Source organism: Protopterus annectens, chromosome 2.part2, assembly GCF_019279795.1.
Source record: "Protopterus annectens isolate FY-2018-M chromosome 2.part2, PAN1.0, whole genome shotgun sequence".
NCBI lineage: Eukaryota > Metazoa > Chordata > Ceratodontiformes > Protopteridae > Protopterus > Protopterus annectens.
In genome coordinates, this window is record NC_056730.1 from 664,271,967 (window position 1) to 664,284,854 (window position 12,888).

The window sequence follows — 12,888 nt, forward strand, 5'->3', positions numbered from 1 at the left end:
TAGACATGTGCCATCCTCACTTGGAATCAGAAAGGATGCTAGGACTTCAAATCCCAGTGGACAATAAGGTTTGTGTAGCATTAACCATCCTTGCTATGGTCAACTTTCAGCCTCTAATTATGGACAGATTAGCAGTTTTATAGGCCTCAGCCTTGCATGTAAGCCGTGGTGGTGCAGCGGTAGTGTTGTCACCTCACAGTAAGAGGTTCTTCCGTTCAATTCTCAGCTGGAGCACCTTCTGTGTGGAGTCTGCATGTCCTCCGCACGGTCGAGTGGTGTTCGAAAGACATGCATGAATGGGCGTGCCTTCGTTGAAGGTTGGGCGTTGAGCTGGCACCTCAGCACCATAAAAATCTACTGCCACTCATTAGCAGACTGGAGTTCCACTGTGGCGACCCCTAACTGGAAAAAGCCGAAAGAAGAACAACATATGCCTCAGCCTTGCATATCTTACACAGGGTCCTTGATGTGATACTGATGTATGTGGAGGAGCATATTTGGTTTCCAAAGACAGCAGAGAAGAGAGTCACCACCACTATACAGGCAATGCGTGATATAGCCTGCCTTCCCTGAGGTCCTGAGCGCAACTGACTGCAGTTGCAGTTTATCAAGTCCATAGCTGCTCCACATGGCATCCAGTATATCAACAGAAAGTGCTTCCATGCAGTCAGCAGCCAGGTAATGTGCAGTGCACCAAGTATTATATACAGTGTAGCTGTGCACCATCCAAGCAGTTCCCATGATTCCTACATTTAGCACATGGGTGACCTATGTCAGCATTTCAAATGGGAGGACTTACCACTGATCACCTAGTGGGTAAGTGTACACATTGCCAACCCTGGAGGCCACGAAGTTCCAATCCCACAAACACAGGCAGCAGATCACTTATAACAGTATTTTCTGCAGTGTGTTACAGGTAATACTGCATATTTTCTTGAGTCATGGCTGTTGATCTTCATCTGCAGCCCCAGACTCTAGCTGAGATGGCATACAACATCACACTGTTGCAGATAAGTAACTTTCTTGAATGAACCCTAGGAGTGCCGAAGTCCCTTTTCTGCTTCCTGGATACAGCTGGTGCACACTGCAATATGCTCCTGACAATTGCAGCAAGATATTTGCAGTCTGTGCTATGCTGCATAGCATATTGGTATATGAACTGTTACATCAAAGGGAGACCATAGCACTGGTTAGCTCACATATGCCAGCAATGGAGGACGAGCTGGGTGCAGAGTCATAGAGAATACTGCAGCAGTGGGCTCTGACTATCCATGGCCAGAGCTGGAGACAGCCACAGACAGTGAGGCCATCTCAGGAATGTTGTGTGCCATCTTCAACTGGCTGTGTACACATGAAGTACATAACTGTCCCCTACAATGAGGATTAGCCTCAGGAGAAATGTGCTGTTCCTAAAAATATCCTATTTTATTATTCAACCCTTGCTTTATGACCTCCTTTCCCTATGTAAATTATGTGAACAACCCTGCAAGTACCCTATCCAGCAACAACTTCCCATCCACTGACATAACCCACCCATCCAGCACGCAACTTGACCTCAAATACACTGCCCTCCTTATCTACCCACCTCTATGCAAGTTCCTTATTACACAGACATGCTATAAACCTCTCCAAAATATTGTACAAACTCACACCCATCCTTTTCATTTTAATAAATGTACAAAGTCTACATAAATTAAGTCATGTTGACTCTTTCCTCAGACTGCACAATCCTGACATAATAGATGTATAATATCTGTTATTGAATCCTGAATCAAAAAAGAAAACCCATACTTACATTTTTTCCTCATCCCAGCCCAAGAAATAGCGGTGGAACCCTTCTACTCCCTAAAACTCATTTAAACATTCATCTCCTAGCTCAAGCTATTACATTCTCTGCCACTGCCCCAAATGGCACTTTTACACATTTCCACAAAGAAAAAACCCTGTGTCTGTCAGTAGGATACCTCCCTGCTCCTTCCACCTCTGCTAAATCCTAAACAGAAATTCAAGAATTTACACCGCAGCTAAGAAACAAAAACAACCACATCCTTTTAAGTGACTTCATCTTGAAATCATGCTGCATGGAGTGAAGCATATTTAACACAATTCTGCTCAACTTCAACCTTAAATAATGACTACAGCAGCCCACATGACCTAACCTTATCACCAGCAGTCATAACCTTCTAAATCTAATCATCACTAACAATTCCTCTCTAATCTCAAACATTAGCATCCACCGCCTTCTATTATTGACCATTGTATAAGAACCTTCACAATACATAACCACAAAACAAAAATTCTACCCAAGGTACTGATTCAGGCATGAAACAGACTCAAATATAGAAATAAAATTAAAGAAGCCATTTCCATCATAGACTTGTCTTTCTCATATTAAACCTAAGTAACTATACCCAGCAACTGCCTTTCTGTGGAACAGGCTCTCCATCCTTGTGAAGCAGAGCTCTTCCCTAACCCAATTCAAGTGTAAGTGGGACAATTGCATGGGGAGCAGAAAATTAATTCTTGATCTGGCAACTATGTCTCTAATAGACACAGGCAGCCTGTAAATGTTTCATCTCCCAAGCCACTACTTATACTTATCAAGGGAAATGAAACTTGTCAGAGATACAGGATGCACGTCTAGGCTTAAAAAGTCACTAGTGGTCATTAACATAGTACACACCTATGAGCCTATACTCTTGTTGCAGAAACTCTCACCAATACACTCAGAAGCCCCCAGGGCGCACTGTTCCCTAAACATTTCTTGACTCTACAAACCAAAACATAATGATTAACTGACTCCTAAATTGAAATCCCTAATGCATGGCAGGTAGGGGCAAAACAACCCCTCCCATAGCAAAAGGCATCAATATATCCAACTAAGAAATGCCTCAAACAAGCAATAAAGTGACACAAAAGTCAGCATATGAAACCATTTCAAACATCCTTAGGTAAATCTCAAAAACAGTTTTAGAAAGAAGTGCCTTGAGTCACATAAAAGTTTGCTCAAAATAACCCCAAAACAAAGGCTCTTGCATTCATTCTCCTTAGCGTCCTGTCTGAATTCTCCAACCCAGCCGTCCTATCAAACACTCATACTGCCTCCACCACCCCCACCCCCAGAACCACCTCTCTGTATCCTTCAGTTTTACTTTAAACAAGTCAAAACAAGTGACTTAGAAACTTTTCTACAAAAAATAAAATCTGACAGCCCACCGGACACAGATGGCCTCTCTCCTTGGTTCATATACCACTGCAGGGACTTTCTCACAACTCCCTGGCAGCACATCTTCAATCTCAGCCCAACACAAAACATCATGCTAAATATATAGAAAATAGATAATATTACAGCAATCACAAAACAATTTAACGGCACCAAAACTTCCTAATAGAGGCCAATCTTTGTCCATCCCCCTCTATGCAATCTGCTTAGAAAGGTGTCTATGTTCAACTCACCTAATATATCACTACCTACAATTTTCTTTCTTATAAACAACATGGGTTTTGGTCTGGTAATAGCACACTCACAACCCTATGGACCCTGACCAGTGAAATATTACTAGCTATGGACAGAGGTGAGCTTAAGGGTTCCATCTTTATTGGCATTACAGAAGCCTTCAACCTCATTGACCACAACATCCTCCTCAATCACCTACTACAAACAGGCATAAGTCTTGATTCCCTGCCTTGGTTTCAAAATTGTCTCGCTAATCACACTTTTTCAACAAAATTCAATTCATATCTTTATTTCCCATTCAGCCAACCTTCAAAAGGGAGTAACACAATGTTCCTTACTTGCTCTACTGTTATTTTCCATCTTTATAAATAATCTTCCCTGAACTTACCTCATTTCTTCCTTTTCTACATAGATGATATAGTATTATTTCATACAAACAACTCAGTACACAACCTCTAGACAGACCTGCAAGCAGATTTCCTAGTCCTAATCTACTGGTGCTACAAAAAAGCCTCCTTCTCTACTCCAACAAAGCCAAACATAACTTTTTGGCACCAAACAGAAGCTTAATAAAACAAAACTCATTGTATATCTATGTTCTCAACAGCACATCCACAGAAAACCCTGTCTTTTTTACACACCTTGACATTATGCTCAACCCTTTCCATTAACTTCTCCACCTAACTTGACCCACAAGGAAAAAGGTTACCTTTCTCCTATATGAAGCCATTAAGATCTCCTTAATTACTAAAACCTCCAGAACAGACACACACAAAGGTATTCTCTTCCTTCAGCTTGAATACTACTTCCTCCTCATATCTTCAGCATCAGAAACAAACTCTGTGTTCATTCAGATGATAACTGATAAAATTTGTAGATTATTACTCAGTCCTCTAAAGATGAACACCACTGTAAAACATTGAAAAAAAGCAAAATGGGTCCCTGTTCAAGAAAGGGTTGACCTTCTCAAAGATCTCAACTATCCAAACTCCTAGTTAACTAGACCTTCTATCCCCTACCAACTAAACTAATTAGACAACCTTTCTCTTACATCTTTAGCAATCATGACCACTCTCTCCATACACTGCAACCCCCTACCTCCAAAATAAAAAACCTAAATCCGTTGTATAGATCACTGCTTGTCTATAACAAGTCCAGATCTTTGGGAAAGTATTCCCTCACAAATAAAAGACATCTCATTTTATCTAAAATTCAGGACTCAAAGGCCCATCTCTTCTCAACAGTCAAATGCCATTGCCTCCTTTTTTTCTTACTAGTAAATCTCTTACTATCCCTCATATGGCAGATTCTGTTGTAAAAATCTTCACTTCTTACTCACATAATATTTTGCTTTACTATAACTTCTTCTATTTACAATCTTTAAGATCCTTCACTCCACTAAACTATCCTATCATTCCAACTTAGCACACAGCTATCATTGTCACTCAGACATCTCACTTTCTGCATTTGATTTACCTTGATATGTGTAAGCAGTGTATATTACTTTTACATTTTTTAGCTGATTACTGTATTTTACAGATATTCATTTTTAAAACTCATGCTCTCTGTCACTAAATGTAATTCTGATTTTGTTTGTGTTCCTGGGCTGAGACTGACATTAGATACTTGTGATCAGTGCTCCATCCTATTAAACAAAATCTAAATAAATAAATTAAAATACATATGTACCTACAAAACAGGCACATCTGAGAGGTCCAGGCATCCCTTTACCACCCTTACCTCTAAGTTGTATCTCTAGTGCATTGTTCAATAAAGATGTTTCTTAAATTGCCACAAAAGATTTAAAAACATGTTCTGACATGGAAAAAGAGGAATATGAAAAATATATCAGCAAGACATTCAAATAGAGTCTGATGGTGTGAACATTTTTCAAGTTCCTTCCAAAACAGGTAGAAATTTTATAGATGTAAAAAAGCTGGTACTAAAGTTCCTAAATTGATGTACTATGATGTTTCAGAAAAAGTTACATTTCCAATGGATGCTAGCCAACACAGTTATGGAAGAGTGTTATTGCAAGATAGTAGACCATTTATTTTATGGGTCATGGGCTTTGACTGATACTCTGACATGTTATACTCCAACAGAAAAAGACATGCAGGTCATTTTTTGCAAGAACATTTATTAGCAAACATTTTTTGTACAGAAAGTTAGATCTTATACATAATACAATAAAGTGACAATTCTAGTGGGCAAACATCCATTATATCAAAACATTAGTTCTATCAGTTTTAACTATAAAGCTGATCTTAACCTGAACCAGATTTAGCAATCAAATCCTTATAAAATCACAGAGGTAATTAAAAAGACACTGGCACAACAATTTCTCATTTCACAATTTCTAGCAAATCGCAGATATCTATGATCAGAAACTCATTTCAAATTTTTTTTAATCTTTAAAATCAAGCCTTACAGCATTACAATTGGTTACTTCCACAAGTATACTTGTTGTGTGTTGCTTCTTCTATTACTACCTCACTTCTCAATTGGAATCAATAAGTAGCTCTGCTAGACTCCACTTGGGGCCTATAAGTATCCTTCTAAGTAAGATTCTCAATCCCTTGACCATGTCCATTTCTGGCATTTACATAAAAACGTAGCTTTTTTATTTCTTCCACTATTGTTTCTTGCTGATAGATAAGATATAACAAACTATTACATTCTTCTGTCACAGAGGGCTCTTTCTATTTCCATCTTTTCATGATGTATTTTTAGCGCTAACATTAATATTCCTAACAGGCCTTGTCTGTTTTATTCCATTTCCCGTCTAATGGGAATCCTAATAGAAGTCTCTTCTTGGGCAGTCCCAAAAAATGTGAGACTATGTGCCTAAACTACCTTCCCCAATCCTCCAACAAAAGTTGTTAGTGGCTGGATATATATTTGTTAAATGTGACAAAGTATAAAAGTATTTGTATATGCATTTCTACCTAAACAGTTTACACTTCCACAGACATGTTAATTTCCAAGATGTTTTATTTCCAGCTATTTCTCTGGAGGAAATCTTTTTCCCAGCATCTTTTCCAAATTATTTTCAAATTTCTCCTCTGATTTCCCTTTTATTTCTGTTATTGTTTTATATATTGCAGATACAGTTTTGTTGGGGATCTACCCATGAACCTGCATTGCTAGCAGATCGTTACTATAGCGTGAGTTACCTCCTTTAGCATTCTCTTGTAATATCTCTACTTTGTATATTTGCTTCGACCTTCTATATAGCAAAAGTCTTGATCTCTCTCCCTTGAAATCTGTAGGATTCACAGAAGAAGAAAGCTCAGTTCTCTTCTCTTTATAATTTCTGTTTCTCAGCGATGCTCATCTTCAATGGGGCTAAAGCTACTATCTCTCTCCCTGTGTTTGCATGTTTCATCATTTATTTCATTGTCTCCTCAATACCTTTCTACATCCCTTTCAGTTTAATGGCACCTTGTAGCCAGAAAAAGGTGTCAGGATCTGGTCTATTTTTCTCTGTCATTTTCCATTGCAAATCTGGCCACTTAAGGCAATCCTTTGTGCTTTGTCAAAGTGCAAATACTCTCATCTGAGAAGCACACAAGTAAGCCCAAAAATCTGACAAAGCTAATCCTCCCATCTCCCTAGGTTTAGTTAGTATTTCCCATGACACTCTAGGTCTGGCTGTTCCCCAGAAAGTCCAGCCAGTATATTTGTCATGACCCTGAAATCCATAGGAAGCACCTGAAAACAGTACAGCAGTAAGGATAAAACCAACATCTGAACAGCATGACTTTTATGATCCATCTCTAGATCAATTCATTTTCATACCTTGATCCAATCAGTTATTTTCCTTTTTTGAATGTTATAAGGTAGCCTAATTGTGTCTTTCAGTGAGGCAGACATTTTTATCCCCCAGGTAATCAATTACTTCCTTTTGAAACAATTATGGACTCTTACTGTTTAATGTTCTGGAGGGATTATAATTTAATTTGATTGATTGATTTTTGTCAACATTAACCTTATAACCTGAAACCTCCCAAATTGTTATAGCTGTGGAGTAAATCTTCTGTGTGTTCTTCCAGGTTTTTTATATATATATATATATATATATATATATATATATATATATATATATATATATATTTAGCAGTTTGATCATCTAGTCTGGGACATGAAGCAACTCTATGACTCCAAACAGGATGTCTCAATTTACCCTGTCATCTATGCTTAGGATCTGTGTTGCTGCAGCTGCATCTGTTTCACCTCTTGCATTACAAATAATGTTTCATTATATTGTCAAAGATTTGCCTACCCTTGGCAAATCCACATTGGTCTTTGTCTATTATGTAAGGGATGATACAAGCCATTTTATTAGCCTGAGTTGCCATAAATATCTTCCAAGGGGATGCCATTCAAAGTGGGAGCTTGACCCGATGAGTCTGATCAAGCATAGAAGCCTATAATTAACCGGTTCCATTAATTACCCACCTTTGTGCAAGGGGATTACTGTTGTTGTTCTCCATTTATCTGGATCAAAGCCTTTTTGGAGGCTGATATCAAATCACATCTGTAGGGGGTTTGCTGAGTCCTGTTTCAGATTATCCAGTAGTTAGCATGGTATGTTACCCAGTCCCATAGTAATAGTGTCCTTGGTCTTGACTAGTGCCTTGACGACTTGTTCTTGGAAGATTTTGGGGTGCAGATATAGGTATTTGCTTTGGTGATATAGTTGGGTAGAAGGAAGTAAGGTTTGAGATAAACTTGTCCAGCAGCAGTAGACTGTCTATGTCCTCTGGTTTCCCACATGTGATATCATTTATTATTAGTTCTGTACAGTGCTGGGAGTTGTTCCTGAGGTTTGTCAAATAATCAAAGAAGGCTTTCCTGTTATCCTTCACCTGTATGGTTATTTTTACCCTTTACCTGTCTTTGGCTGGTTTGATTAGGGCCCAGAGTTCCCTGTTAAGTTTAGCAAGAATGTTTTTTTTTTTTTTTTTGTATTATGAGAGTAAAGCCTATTTTTGCATGCAGTGTGTTTTTTCTTTTATTATAGAGCCTGTTTATGTTTGAGTTCTACTGGGGGGGTATTTTCACATTTAACATTGTATTTACTTAGAGGTAGAAAAGCTGAGTCTATGCAGCTATTAACATATGCACATAATTTTGGTGGTAAAGATTCTGTATAAGCAGTGAGGTCATCAAGTTGAAAGGGGGTTTTGAATTTAGCCAGGTCATCATTCAGTTTTAGTGGATTATTCTTAAAATAATCTTTGAACACTGAGTTCTTGGAATAAGCTTCTGGCTTCATCCTTATGATGAATGTAATTGATTTGTGGTCCAATTGAACCAGTGAGACAATTCCAATTGGTGGGGTTTTGAGACAATTTCAATTGGTAGGGAGCAAAGCTGTCCCATATTGGTAAAGAACAAGTCCAGGATTTTATTACCCAGTTGGTGTATGAACTAACTGGTCCAGAGTGTTTGCATTGATGAAGTCCAGATATTTCTGGGCATACATGTTTGAGGAAATGTAAATCTCTCAGTTGACAGAGTGGTAATTAATGCACAGGGACTTAAGACTATTTAGGTAGGAGATATGAACTGAGAGGGACAGAGTGGAGTGTTTTAGTTAGCTATGATATGGTAAGGTGCTTTGTTGACAGTAAGTTGGACATGGAGTAGTTCTTGGCCATTATTTTGACTAATGAGTATGGAGGTGAATTTTTTTAAGACTATGGAGACACCACCACATTTAGTGCCTTCATCTAGTGCAGCAGACCTGAACATGTGGTAGGCATTAAAAATCTGTACTGATGGAATGCTCTCACTGGTCTTAAATCAGGTCTCAGTGACAATGCTTACATCAGTGTGCTTCAGGCTAAAGAATATTTTAGGGAATGGAGTTTTTAGTTAAGGCTCTTAGCACTGAACATCGGCACCATTGTGTTATCTGGATGTTGTTTTGGTTTGTTGAAAGTTTTAGGAGTCTGATATTGCCTAAAAAATCACCATGGGGTAGTCAAGGATATAGCCAATATACATAAGGCTTGGGGAGATATATACAGGCCATTTCTGGCAAATCAGCTAGGACTTTGTATCATCTCCTCACAGGCTGACATATATTGTACCCCTCTAAATGACATCTGAAGCCAAGTCAATTGCTGAAGTCAGTAATTGTTTGTTTGCATTACAGTATCATTCTTGGTGATGGTTGAATACTACTCAAAGCTAGGTTGCCTTGGACACATATTCGCATAGCCCCATTATGTTTCGCTTCATATAGTCCAGGGAGGTATGTCTCAATTCATTTACACCCACATGCACTATGACCAAATTGTAAATAGCAGAAGCATGAGAAGCAGTGACCCTTTCAACTTGCTGACCCATGGTGTGTTAGCTAAATATTTTTTTATTTCCCCCTTATCATATTCTGCATACCACAATCTCTTTGATCCTCCAGTATAAAAAATATTCTGAAGACAGATGGGTATATCAATGTGAATCATAGACCTACCTCTCAACATTCCCTGAGTGCCAGGATAAACTTGTCTCTTTCCTGCCTGGTGTACAGCGAATAATCATTTCTCACAAATACTTTGGTGTCTCCATTTTTAACACCTTTGTCTTCTGCCACAGTTTTGTCAGGAACAGCTCTTTCTACTGGTAAGAATACATCTTTACTAATACAGATCTCAGTTGCTTTCTCATTGCTAAATTGGGAACATACACATTATGTACCCTTACAATTAAGACATCCTGCTGTGGAATACTAGTTAAGTTGGTTATTGGTACTTTTATAAAATTTAATGCAGTCTTTTCCTAACAGTTCATCTGATGTAGCAAAAAAAAAAACAAAAAACAGTTTTTCATTTTGTGCTTTGCCTTATCCATCTATCTACCACAACCCCCTTTTTCCCATTTTTGCACATGGGGGTCGGAGTGTCACCTCGACAGTGACAATCATTTAGAGCCAGGGTTTATAGCTATCATTTTTCGAAACAACTCTTTTTGAGAAGTTTCATATTCAGCAATTCTTTCTTCCATTTCCGCCTTTGATTTCTGCAGTTTTATCAGCTCATCTGAATCTCTGCTTAAAGCTAGTTCTGTTTTTCCATCTGTTTGCCATTTGAATGTGTGTATTTGTCTACCATCTCCCTTATTTTAAGCACCTGGGAGTGGATTTGATTTATTTTATTTTCTAGATTACTGGAAGCAATCTTACTACGTGAAATGACATAGCTTTGACAGTTCCATTTGCTCCTAGAAGAGACACATTAAAACAAAGAAGGCAATGGCAATAAGACCCTTTAAGGCCCGCCTGGTCTGTGCATTGTCCTATCATAGGGAACAATTAATACTGGTAAACTACTCTTGTCATTTTTCTTACTCTTTTCCAAGATATCATTATGTCAGTTTAATGTCACTTTGAATTCCTTCACTTTTTAAATCCATTCTTTTTTGTCAAAAGTCATGCTATACATCTACAGCTCTGTAAAAAGGTTTTCCTCACAGCACCACTGAAACTTCCACAATATTTTCACTGCGTGCCTTTAACTTTATTCATAGGATCATAGGAGGTTACTAGGCTAATGGCCCTAGGACCCTTACAAGCCTAGCCAAGAGTTTATCCCCAAAAAAGAAACCTCAGTCAGCACCTGTCGCCCCTGTCAATGAGGGACAAAGATGGAACCCCTGGGACAAATGTGTTTCCCATCCACTCATCAAGATTGCGTTTGAAGAGGGCCAGTGACGTACTCTGTTTGACATGTATGGAAAGTCTATTCCAGAAACTGGGCAGCCTCTGGGAGACAAACCTGTCTCTCCAGCAGGTTTTGTTGATATCACATATTAGATTTAGGCCTATCAAGTTTGTTGTGTATTCCTTTGTCTGACAAACTGCAGCTCTTAACTTCATGAGTGTCATTAAGATGCTTAAAGTTTTATACCACATCTCCTTTATGTCTTGCTCTCAGTGCATGTGCTAAGATCCTTTAATTTTTCTTTATATGGCTTCTAGTACAAATCTTACAACATTCCCACTACTTACCTATGAACAGCTTCAGACCTGGGTATGTACCTGCAGAAGTAGGAGTTTCCAGAATTGTCAACAATGTTCAAACTAGAGCCTCATCAATTGTTTGAACTGAGGAATAATCATGAGTCATCTGTTTCTACTAGTGATACGTTTTATTTGTGTCCCACAATCCCTTTAGCTTTCCTTAACGATGTTCACAATGAAATAATTACATTGTGCTATCTTTGGACATTTGTTGCCATTTCTTAGATTTATTAATGTAGAAGTTGTGGTGAATAATAGAGCTTGTGGTGTAAAATAAAATTGTACAATTGGTAGTATACATACACATGAATAACTGGATTGCTTTTAAATTAGATGAAATTGAACTAGGTCTGTTAGGACATTTCATAATGCCTTACATAACTTACCACAAATGCTGGTCAGCTTAAGTACTTTGGTTTGCAACTGCACCCTCGATACTCATTGTCCCAGGGGCATCCACCAAATAGCTTAATCATATCACTATCAGTCAGGTCTTTTTCTGTTTGAGTGAGTAGTTCTTGACCTTTAAATATATCGTCCTGGAGTTTATTATGCTAGATAATTGGTCCCATGCCTTAATATAGGTATTGTGAATATATGTTATTTATTAAGTTGTGTTGTGTTGGCCTTAGTCCAAACCCTTGGCATTAATGAAAAAAACAAAACAAATGTATACTGTTTTTGCTCATTGTGTTTTATTTATTATTATTTGTTTTATTTCACATTTGTTGACCTGGCTAGTCTAGCTGGATATATGTCCATTTTCAGTAGAGGCCCGGGGAGATAAGCTCCAAGACATAACCACGAAAACAACAACAAATAATAAAATAACAACCACAGTGATATATACAATGCATATTACAGGTTAACAAGAAATTTTCAGTGAGGGCAAAAATAGACAGTGCAAAATGCAGGTGCAATATAACATACAGTTAAAATGCATGAAAAAGAAATAAAATAAAGAAGACAGGGTATTGTATAGTACTATAAATAAAGAGAGTTAACTCTAAAATAAGTAAGCACAGAGGTTGTCAATAATGAATTCAGTGGGATATGGTATTTATAGTTAAAAAAGGAAGGTCTAGAAGTTCATGAGAAGTATGGGGTAGGCAGAGCCAAGTTTGAAGAGATAGATGATTAGACAGGTTTAGTACAAGGGCATAACCAGTGTGTTCTGAGGAAAAGTTTTAGTCTGTTTTTGAAGACTGATAAAGAGGCAAGACATGATTGACAAACCACGATGCTTTGCCAGAGATGACCTGCATCTGTCTCCCTTGAGCTTCAGGCTCCTAGCAAAGGCTTTTGCCTCTCCCATAATGCCTTTTTTAGGCAATGTCATGAGGTCAAAACTACCAACATGAAAATCTCATCAAAACGTAAATTAAAGGTTATGCTGCTA